The sequence below is a fragment of the Chiloscyllium plagiosum genome, unplaced genomic scaffold, assembly GCF_037043375.1.
Source record: "Chiloscyllium plagiosum isolate Xiang-an unplaced genomic scaffold, Cpla_swu_hap1 HiC_scaffold_27, whole genome shotgun sequence".
Lineage (NCBI taxonomy): Eukaryota > Metazoa > Chordata > Chondrichthyes > Orectolobiformes > Hemiscylliidae > Chiloscyllium > Chiloscyllium plagiosum.
The window spans coordinates 82623537-82634967 of NW_028270165.1; the positions used below are offsets into that span (position 1 = coordinate 82623537).

The 11431-nt window shown below is 48.1% G+C and overlaps 1 pseudogene across 1 annotated transcript; it reads right to left on the reverse strand.

Moving 5' to 3' along the window:
- Positions 1 to 4608: 4608 nt before the first annotated feature.
- Positions 4609 to 11201, reverse strand: LOC148144726 (uncharacterized; annotated as a pseudogene). The gene is made up of 2 exons (XR_015751589.1): positions 10970 to 11201; positions 4609 to 6292 (listed from the first exon to the last, which is right to left on the reverse strand). The product of XR_015751589.1 is annotated as an uncharacterized LOC148144726 (transcript).
- Between the last annotated feature and the right edge of the window lie 230 nt (positions 11202 to 11431).

Here is an 11431-nt window from a genome sequence, read left to right on the forward strand (position 1 = left end):
GATATGCCTTCGGAGTCATCCACGATTTTGGCACATTCTGGAAACAGAGAGGCTTCATCACGTCAGCAGGGAGGCCACTACAACACGCTACGCTGATTTCTAATCTCCTGGAAGCAGCCCTGTTACCCTCAGCCCTAGCAATTATCAAATCCCGTGCCCATACCTCAGCCACTGACCCGGTCACCCTCGGGAATGCCTCAGCTGACACAGCAGCCCGGAAGTTGCACTGCACCCCACCATCTACATCCTGCAGGCTCCCATATTCCCTGACCCCATGGAGGCTGTGCAAGCTACCCAAGAAACTGCTCCACAGCAGGAAAAGGACAGTTGGGCCTGCACTGGGGCCACACAATCTCCTTCCCTCAACCTGCTAATACACCCTGATGGCCACATCATTTGCCCAAGTGCCCACCTACACACACTGGCCCTAGCAGCCCACAGCATTGGCCATACAGGCAAGAGGGGCATGATACACACTGTAACGCAGTCCTGGTATGCACCAGGATTCACTGCCGCTGCCCAAGTCCTGCTGTCACAGTGCCTCATCTGCCTGCAGAACAATGCAGGGAAGCCAGTTGTCAAGTACCTGCCAGTTCCTGAGGGGCCTTTCAGCCTCTTACAGATTGACTTCACACACATGCCCCAAAAACAGGGTTACAAGTACATCCTGGTCATCAACGACATGTTCTCCAAATGGGTGGAAGCATTTCCCACAAGAAAGGATGATGCATGTATGGTAGTAAAATGCCTCCTAAAGGATGTCATCCCCAGATTTGGAGTTCCCAGTAGCATAACGACGGAGAGGGGGACTCACTCACGGCTTAGCTCGTGACCGGCATTAGCGAGGCACAAGGGATACCACAGCGACACCCCATCCCCAACCAACCCGTTGTCAGGCATAGTCGAGCAGATGAATGGCATCCTGAAGACCACACTAACTAAAACCACCCAGAAAACAGGACTGACCTGGTCAGACACCTTGCCACTTGCCCTCTATGCTACACATACGCAGCCAAACTGAACAGCTGTGCTCACCCCTTTTCAAGTACTTATGGGGCAGCCTATGCCCACTGCCACCAGACCCCTGACACTCACCACAGACACAGCCCTGCTTCTGACACAAGAGGCCCCACTAGAGTATGTCCAGGCCCTTAGCAGGAGCATTAGTGCTCACACAACCAGGTCAGGGCTGCATTGCCCACACCCCAATCATTGCCCATTCATCTGTTCTGACCTGGGGACTATGTCATGATCAAATCACTAGAAAAAGATTCTCTCTCCCCTCGGTGGAAAGGTCTGTACCTGATCCTGATGACAATCCGGACTGCTGTGAAACCGGAAGGATGGCCCGAATGGACACATACCACCCGCTGCAAGAGTGCTCCACAACCTCTGAACAGGGACCACACAGAGGAAGGCACCACTCCGACCACAGAGGATGAATCCAGCTGCTCGCGGCAGCCATCACCATCTGATCTGTCTGACCATCACACTGTGGCTTGCTGGTAAACAGGGCCAAGGGGCAGCACATTTCATAATCCACTGTGATTTGCAGGCCAACACCTTCCTCAAAATGGCCCATGGGTATGCGATTTAATCAAACCCGCTGCTGGGTCTGCACTAGGTCCCTGTCCACTCTCACGGGGGGTATTTCCTTAGCCTCAATCCCCTTAAATATCTCTGACATGGCGGAATGGTGCCTGGAGCCAGACAGGTCCCCTGAAGTTACCACACTCAAAATACCACCATCAATGACCAAATATGGGGGTAACAGTCCAGCCCGCTGGAGGTCTGCAGGTTACCACGTGGAAAAATATAAAGGGTGCTTTTACCCGGCCTACAACCTCTCCCATGAGCCCTTAGCCCTGACCATTGCTGACACTAACACACACGTGCCACCTGCAGGTTCCATCTGTTTGAAACACACACAGCCATCTGGATGGGAGGCTGGCTGGAGCCGGTGCACTGACTCCCTGCTCCTAACTCCCGCAGCACGCCGATCCACTGCAGAAGGCAGCATTTTAAACCGACAGGTCCTCAACAAGATCACCCAGAATACCACCTTCCTCACCAGCTGGACAGGGACCCAGACACTCCATCTCCAGACCGACAATGGCACCTATTTTATCTGTGGCCACAAAGCCTACTGCTGTCCTGGACAGGGAGCTACAATGTTGGGTATGCGGTACCATTAATTTATCACTCCCAGTCCCCTCCCTTCCCAAAGCCCATGCCAGGCAGCAGACGAGCCCTCGCTGCCATTGAAGCAGCTCTCTACCTGATGTCACCCCACTCTGCAACTTTACAGTTACAGGTAGAAGCCCACAAACTCGCTGTCACAGTACAGGAGGTGGCAAACTCCACAGCAGACGTATTCGCCCAGCTGAATGTGGAGGCTGTTGCCATCTGTACTGTGACTCTGCAGAACACGATAGCCCTGGACTACCTACTCGCTGTGAAAGAGGGCACGCGCAGAGCCTGACTGCAGGGACTGATAGCCCTCATCACTATCATTGCCAGGTTTAGAGTGCTAGCCATGGCTATCCGACTGTGCTGTTCACACCTATGTACAATTCTGTTACCCTCTGGCCCCCTCACCACTCAGCTAGCACAGATCCACTGGGAGAACATCCCTGTCCCTAAAATAGCCTCTCCTGGACCAGACTCGGACAAAGAGAGCTATCTGTCTGATACAGAGACCCCCACCCGACAATCCCCCTGGCTCCGGCTACATTGCCCCTTCTCGTCCCTCCCCTGAGCAAAACAAAAAGAAAAGGGGGGAAATTGTGGAAAAAGATCTGCCACTCTGCCAACCCACAATAGGCCCACAAAAGCAAAATTGGCCAAACTGTACCTAAAACACCCAGAATGCCCATGCAGGCTCGCAAGCCAAACCAGACAGCACACACGGACAAAGGAATGCACTTCAACCTCACTACAATGACAGAGCACCGCAGGTATCTCAAAGCCCCAAGGACAGTTTCACAACCCAACAATACCAAAGCCACACATAGAGCAGGTCAGACAGAGAGGCACCAGCAAGGACTTGCTTCCAGAACAAGAAATGGAAGCACCTCACCACTTCAGAGGAGAAGTTAACACCTACCTGTGAAGAGGAATGGAACCATCGATAGTCAGGATGTTACACTGTGTGAAGGAACAGGACATTCATCCGATAACTGTTTCCAATTAGCATCCTTGTAACTAGATTACTCCATTTCCAGATACATTGTATATTCCCCATTTCTTAATCAGCCTTATCGTACAGCATTATTATAAAAACTGGTCTCATCCTCAGCTCTTAGAAGAGAAATTCTGATCTACCTGTACAGACTGTCAATTCTGTGTCAGTCTAGTCAGTTTCTCTTCCAGTGACATTGCTTGTAATAAAGTGTTTGTCAATTTCACTTTGTGATCTCTAACTTATTGGGCAAATTTCTCCGACATGCTATAACAGGGCAAAAAAAACTGTACTCAGTACTCTGAAAGTGGTCTTACCAACATGATGTCCCAACTCCTATACACAACGCTGTGAACAATGAAGGCAAGTGTACTGAACGCCTCTTAACCACCCTGTCTACCAATGATGCAACTTTCATAGAACAATGTACCTGAAACCCACCATGTCTCTGTTCTACAACGCAACCCAGGGCCCTATCATTAACTATACAAATCCTGCCCTTCCTTGTTTTAGCAAAATGAAACCCCTCGCTTTTATTCATACCTCTCTCATACACATGCTCTCTCTGAGACACTCTCACCCTCTCACAGGCTTCTCCTCCATCACACTCACGCTTCAAGCATGCACACACGCAAACAGACACACGCACTCTCATGCACACACACTCTCTCATGCATGCACAGGTCTATGGGGTGAATTTGCATTTGCAGATATATTCAATTTTGATCAAAAAGCACACAATCTGCAGGCAGTTGATACATGAAATATTTGTAAATTCCTACTTTGGAAATAGAACCAGTCTGATTCAAGATTGGGATACAGACTCAAACCTCACACATTTCATTATTGTCTGAACTGAGATGAAACCTATTTATATAAAACCTTAAGTCATCTCGAGAATCTGACTTCAAAGACTTTCTGGGATTTACACATTAATGAACTAAAACTTGCAATCTATTCTAAAAGACAAAAGACTTCACAACAATCTAGGTTTGTTCAATATATCCGATCAGTTGCACTATACTGTGATCTTTTGCTATAAATTCTGTCTTATGATCCTGCTCCACAGCTTCCTAATGAAGGAGCAACGCTCCGAAAGCTAGTGGTTCCAAATAAACCACTATAACCTGATGTGTGATTTTTTAACTTGATCCAACCCAGTCCATCTCTGGCTCCTCCACATCATTTCTCGTGAAGGCAGCCCACCCCTCCCGGTGCTGCCAGTAAACTTTACAATGCTGATGAAACGATGCAGTACCTGTACTCCTTAAAAATTTACAATTTCTAATGATACTAGCTACTCATTCACTGCTCCATCTGATACACGACATTAGAAACTTAGTGCAGGAGGCTGGAAGAAATGAGCAGCTTTAAAACAAAAAACCTCTTGGACCTCAAAGCTTTCAATGAGAGTCTGAGCCCAGCAGTAAGTTCAGGTAACCTTTATCAAGACCCAACTTTACTACAGCTTCAGATTCCCCCAGCAAAAAGGTGTAGAAAAAGTAGCTTTTTTTTAAAAAACAGTTCATGGTCAAAGAGTACACAGTCTCCCCACCCCCCACTTTCTTTACTATTAGTCAGCACCAAGTTGTCCCTTTGTAATTGGATCCTTGGTACAGCCTTAACCCGTAGGAAGTATTGCCTCACTCAGCAATTTCAACCCAGACCCTGTATCCAAGTGAGTTTCTCCCTGTTCATTTCTGCAGGTGGGGGAGTCAACCACACTGCTCTAGGTCTGGAGTCACATGTAGGCCACCCGGGTAAAGGATGCAGCTGGGACAACTGAGTGAATCCTTTCCTTCAAAGGCAGTTTCCTTTCCTAAAAAGGGCATGAGTGATTCAGATGGGGGATCTCACGCCCCCGCCCCCAAAAATGGTTTCATCGTTAGATTCCGAACTCCAGACTTCTGACCGAATTCCAATTCCGCCATCTGCCACGACGGGATTCAAACCCAGGGGTCCAGTCGATAATGGGACTCTGTCATTGCTCCTTCAATCCCCCTGCCATGGCATGTGAACTCGCTGGTGCCTCTGCAGGTGGGAAGAGCGGGTGAATCCCTTCCCACACTGAGAGCAGGTGAATGGCCACTCCCCAGTGTGGACCCGCTGGTGGGCCAGCAAGGTGGAGGCATGGGTAAAGCCCTTCCCGCATTTGGGGCAGCTGAAGGGCTTCTCTCCAGTGTGGACCCGCTGGTGCTTCAGTCTGTCGGAGGAATTACTGAAGGCCTTCCCGCACTCGGGGCAGCTGTAGGGCCTCTCCCCCGTGTGGACCCGCTGGTGCCTCAGCAGGGCGGAGGAATTGCTAAATAACTTCCCACACTCAGGGCAGCTGAAGGGCCTCTCCCCAGTGTGGCCCCGCTGATGCCTCAGCAGGGCTGAGGAATTGCTGAAGGCCTTCCTGCACTCGGTGCAAAGGAACGGCCTCTCCCCGGTGTGGACCTGCCGGTGGGTCAGCAGACTGGAGGCCTGGGTAAAGCCCTTCCTGCATTCGGGACAGCTGAAGGGTCTCTCCCCCGTGTGGACTCGTTGGTGCTTCAGGAGGTCAGAGGAATTGCTGAAGGCCTTACCGCACTCTGTGCAGGGGAACGGCCTCTCCCCGGTGTGAGTGCGCCGATGAGTCTCCAGGGCAGATGGGAAATGGAAACTTTTCCCACAGTCACCACACTTACATGGTTTCTCTACGGGGCGGGATCCCTCAGGTTTTTCCATGGCCAAAACTACGCACAAAAATGTGTAGAGCCCCTCCCTGCCCTGAATCCCTCTTTCCAGGCTGTATAACTATTTCTGGCTCCACACTCAGTGCACTGCAACAGTACGGTCTCTCATCCAGTCCCACTGATTCTGAAAACATACAGAAACAGGAACCAAAAAGCTTTGCTCCTTCTCACAGAATCACAGTCGAAAATTGTTGCGTTCCCAATGGATTGAGTGACTGTCCGACATTGACATCAAAGTGAGGACTGCAGACACTGGACACTCCGTGTCGAAAAGTGCGGCGCTGGAAAAGCGCAGCAGGTCAGGCAGCATCCGAGGAGCAGGAGAGTCGATGTTTCAAGCATAAGCCCTTCATCTGTTGATTTTGAAACTTCCAAATTCAGATCTTCAAATAATCTGTAAAAAGAGATTACAAAACTCATCACTGTCAGTGCAGGGTAGAAATTCAGAACAAGCAACTCTACTTTCTGCAAAACGTTTTTTTCTTTTGTTACTCCACAAAATTGAAAGCATCATCCCACTCTCTCTCTTCTCTCCCCCTCTGTTCTCACTCTGCGCTAATTCTCCTGAAGGTGCTGATTCAGGATCTTACAGGGGCAGAAAAGCAAAAATGTCAAGTCTGACATCTCTCTGAACTTTGGATAACTCCACCTGAAAGTTGATATCTTTTCCAATATTGGAATACTGCTGAGACTGAACAGGTCCGATTTTGGGAAACAAATACTGTGTCAATTCAGGGTGAACCTGCAATGCAGCTTCTTGACGAACAATGAGACACGAAATGGTTAACATCCCCAGGAAGGGGGAGAAAAGGAGACATCAAGGTATTGACACCGACACCAGAGAGAAAGTTAACATGCCGATCAGGTATCCAGAAATAATCTAGGCCCGTTTGCCAGCACTTGGCCCATTTTCCTTTAACCCCTTCCTATTCATATACCCATCCGGATACCTTTTAAATGTTGTGAATGCACCAGCCTCCACCATTTACTCTGGTAGCTCATTCCTTACACACACCGCCCTCTGAATGAAAACGTTGCCCCTTACGTCCCTTTTAAACCTTCCCTTCCCCACCCCACCTGCCCACCCTGAACCTATTACCCTTACATTCTGGAGTATCCCATCTCAAGGAAAAGACCTTGACTATTTACCCCATCCATGCCTCTCATGATTTTATCAACTTCAGCCTCCAGCGCTGTTTTAAAAAATTCTCAAGGTCAGGTTCGTAGGAGAGTAGTCTGACACAGAACAAACGACCAAGAGGCGAGTCTGCTAGAATATGAGCATTTTATTCCCCGCAGCGTCGCCACAACCAGGTCTCATACTTACAACGGGTCTGGCTTATACTCACTCTACATGTTACCGGAACAGGGAGCCGTCAGTTCTCGTAGAGCGGTTGCCAACAACCCACGCTCGGCGGTTAAACGTAACCCCGGAGCAGACTCACCGAACTGGAGACTTTTCCAGCTGATATACTCTTTTCCAGATATAAACATTCATGTGAACAGCAGAGCAAGGCTAAAAAACACATTCCATTCTGGTTACATACAGATAAGAAGATTCACACGGGGAGGTGTGTAATAAGATTCACACGGGACTAAGCAACACCTCCATTCTGGTTAGATTCACACATGTATTGGGACATAATTTTTAACCGTTTCACCACATTCCACTGCTTGGCCCAATACATGTGTTACATTATGATTCACACATGTATTGGGACATAATTTTACACCACATTCCACTGCTTGGCCCAATACATGTGTTACATTATGATTCACACATGTATTGGGACATAATTTTACACCACATTCCACTGCTTGGCCCAATACATGTGTTACATTATGCTTAATTCAGTTCAATTCGTTTCAGTTAATTTCAGTTCAGTCAATTCAGTGTAGTTCAATTCAGCTCAGTTCAGGTCTGTTCAGTTCAATTCAATTGTGTTCAATTCAGTTCCGTCCATTTCAATTCAATTTAGCTCAGTTCCATTTTGTTCCGTTCAATTTGATTCACTTCAGTTCCACTCAGTTCAGTTCAGTTCAATCCCATTCAATTCTGTTAACTCCGCTTCAGCTTTTTGGACATGCCCACATCCTCCGCTGTACCCCAGGCAAGGGGTTCTTCGGCAGGACTGGGATCCTCTCAAGGGTGGACAGCAGCGACCCTGGGGTTCCTCCGGTCGCCCCCCACCATTTCTCAAACAAACTGCCACGTACATGCCCACATCCATGCCATCCCGGGACGGTCGGGACCTCCACAGTTTGTTCTTCTGGTTTCTTAGTCTTTTTCCAAAACATTGTTCTGTATCAAAATCTCTCCTCAATTGCGATTGACCCTGCTCGCTGCGCCAAAATGTTTTAAAAAATTCTCAAGGTCAGGTTCGTAGGAGAGTAGTCTGACACAGAACAAACGACCAAGAGGCGAGTCTGCTAGAATATGAGCATTTTATTCCCCGCAGCGTCGCCACAACCAGGTCTCATACTTACAACGGGTCTGGCTTATACTCACTCTACATGTTACCGGAACTGGGAGCCGTCAGTTCTCGTAGAGCGGTTGCCAACAACCCACGCTCGGCGGTTAAACGTAACCCCGGAGCAGACTCACCGAACTGGAGACTTTTCCAGCTGATATACTCTTTTCCAGATATAAACATTCATGTGAACAGCAGAGCAAGGCTAAAAAACACATTCCATTCTGGTTACATACAGATAAGAAGATTCACACGGGGAGGTGTGTAATAAGATTCACACGGGACTAAGCAACACCTCCATTCCGGTTAGATTCACACATGTATTGGGACATAATTTTTAACCGTTTCACCACATTCCACTGCTTGGCCCAATACATGTGTTACATTATGATTCACACATGTATTGGGACATAATTTTACACCACAAGCGCGCAAGGGGAAACAGCCCCAGTCTGTTTGGCCTCTCCCTATCACTCAAACCCTCCAACCCTGGCAACATCCTTGTAAATCTTTTCTGAACCCTTTCAAGTTTCACAACATCCTTCTGATAGGAGTGAGACCAGAACTGCACACAACCTTCCAAAAGTGGCTATGGTTCTGCTGAACAATGGCAATTTAATTCCAAAATATTAATTTCTTCATACGAAGGGAATAATTGGCAATGTAGCTGTAAGAGGCCTCTTGCGGAAGAGTGAAGAACTGAGTGAGAGAACTTTCCATTAAAATGGAGAGGAACAGAGTGATTCTGAGACTGGGGACTTAAATCTAAAGCAAGGAAATTACAATGGCAGCGGCACAAACAGGCCACAACAAATGAAGGAACATTTTTGAAAGAAATGACAAACATTGAAAGAGCACCTGGAGGAACTGCAACAGTTGTCCATTCCTGTCTGAAAAAATAAAACACAGAAGGTGACACAGCCACGGCTAACAAGGGACATGATGGATAGGACTAGATCCAAAGGAGTGGCATACAAATTGGCTCAAAATAAAGTAGCAGATCTGAAGACTGGGAGCAGTTCAGGTTTCAACAAAAGGATTGGTCAAAAGGGGAAAATGGGGTATGTGAAGAGGAAAATAAAATTAGAGAAAACAATAACAATGAGAACAGGCAAAGTTCTCAGGTGGAACAAAGAGATGGCAGACCAATTAACCACATATGTTGCTTCTATCAAAACACAGGTAACATCCCATGTTGGGGAACACATGGTCCAATGAGAGCAGAACTGAAGGAAATGAGAAGTTGTGGGGAAGTGGTGTTGGGGAAACTGATGGGATTAAAAGTTTACAAATCCCGGTGCTGGTAACCCACACCCCAAACTATGGTCTGAGGTCATGCAATTGGAAAATCTTGGGCTGATCTTAGCAGAACTGTTTAATGGTAAGGTCCTATGGAGTGTTACTGAACAAAGTGACCTTGGAGTGCAGGTTCATCGCTCCTTGAAAGTAGAGTCATAGATAGATAGGATAGTGAAGAAGGTGTTTGGTATGCTTTCGTTCATCGGTCAGAGTATTGAGTACAGGAGTTGGGAGGTCATGTTGCAGCTGTACAGGACATTGGTTAGGTCACTTTTGGAATATTGTATGCAATTCTGGTCTCCTTCCTATCAGAAGGATGTATGAACCTTGAAAGGATTCAGAAAAGATTTACAAAGATGATGCCAGGGTTGAGAGATTTGAGCTATAGGGAGAAGTTAAACATGCTGGCGGTTTTCCGTGGAGAGTCGGACGCTGAGGGGTGACCTTATAAAGGTTTATAAAATGATGAGATGCAGGGATAGAATAAATAGACAATGTCTTCTTGCTGGATTGGGGTAGTTGATAACTCTAGAACATAGGTTTAGGGTGAGAGGGGAAAGATTTAAAGGAGATGTAAGCGGCAATTTTTTCATGCAGAGAGTGGTAAGTGTATGGAATGAGCTGCTGGAGGAAGTGGAGGAGGCGAGTGCAATTGCAACATTTAAAAGGCATCTGGATGGGTATGTGAACAGGAATGGTTCGGAGGGATATGGGCTGGGTGCTGGCTCAAGTTATCCCTCCTCCTGCATTGAATTTCAAATCCATCTTCATCATGTCTTCCCTCCACTCCTGGCGTTCTCTTTTCTCCTGTCTACAAACCGAAAATAACATCAACACATCAATGCTCTCCTGGTCACTGCGGTCTTGGAAGTACCCAGTTTCTGTTCCAGCTCCACAAATGATCAGATTCATTCACCTCAAATTCACAGTCCGCCTTCGTGTCATTCTAGATCTCTCTCTCCCTCCCCCACTCCCTTTTCCTGTTTTAAGGCCACACAAACCAAGCTCAGGGCCAGGTCTCTCAGAGTGAAATGAGGAAATTCTAGTTGAATGACACCAACTGTCACTTCTCTCCCGGAAATGACAGCTGATGGTGCCCTCACCAAGATGGCCGCCCGCGCTCCCCGCCCCAAGTCAACATGCGCCTTATCCTTACAAAGATGGCGTCCTGTTACCCGGGCAACACGAGAGCTCCTTCGGTGGTGAAGTGGGCCTGGGGAGGTTTTCTTCACGGCCTCAGGCCTCCCCCTCGGAGTTTATAAACTCCCCAGTCTCCCTCCTCCCGCGGTTCCCAATCCTACCCTGTCTCACTGTCTCCTCTCCCCGGGATGTTTCTGAAACCTGGTCCTGTTCTGAAGAAGGATCACCGGACCCGAAACGCCTCCTCGATTTCTCTGGACAGGCGCTGCCGGACCTGCTCAGCTTTTCCAGCGGGTTCTGTTCCTGTTCCTTCAGCCGCCGGCGCCATTTCTCTCCCGCACTCAGTAACTTTGCCTCACCGCACGCATGCGCACAGCCAGGGCCCTATAGAGAGGTTTCTCGATCGCGTGGGAACTGAAGGCGCCATTAATGTCATGAAATCCAGTATCCCATATGCCTTCTTAACTCTCCTATTCACGTGTTAATGAAGTTAATGAAGACGGGCTCATACCCGAAACGTCGATTCTCCTGCTCCTTCGATGCTGCCTGACCTGCTGCGCTTTTCCAGCAACACATTTTCAGCTCTGATCTCCAGCATCTGCAGTCCTCACTTTCTCCTCCTT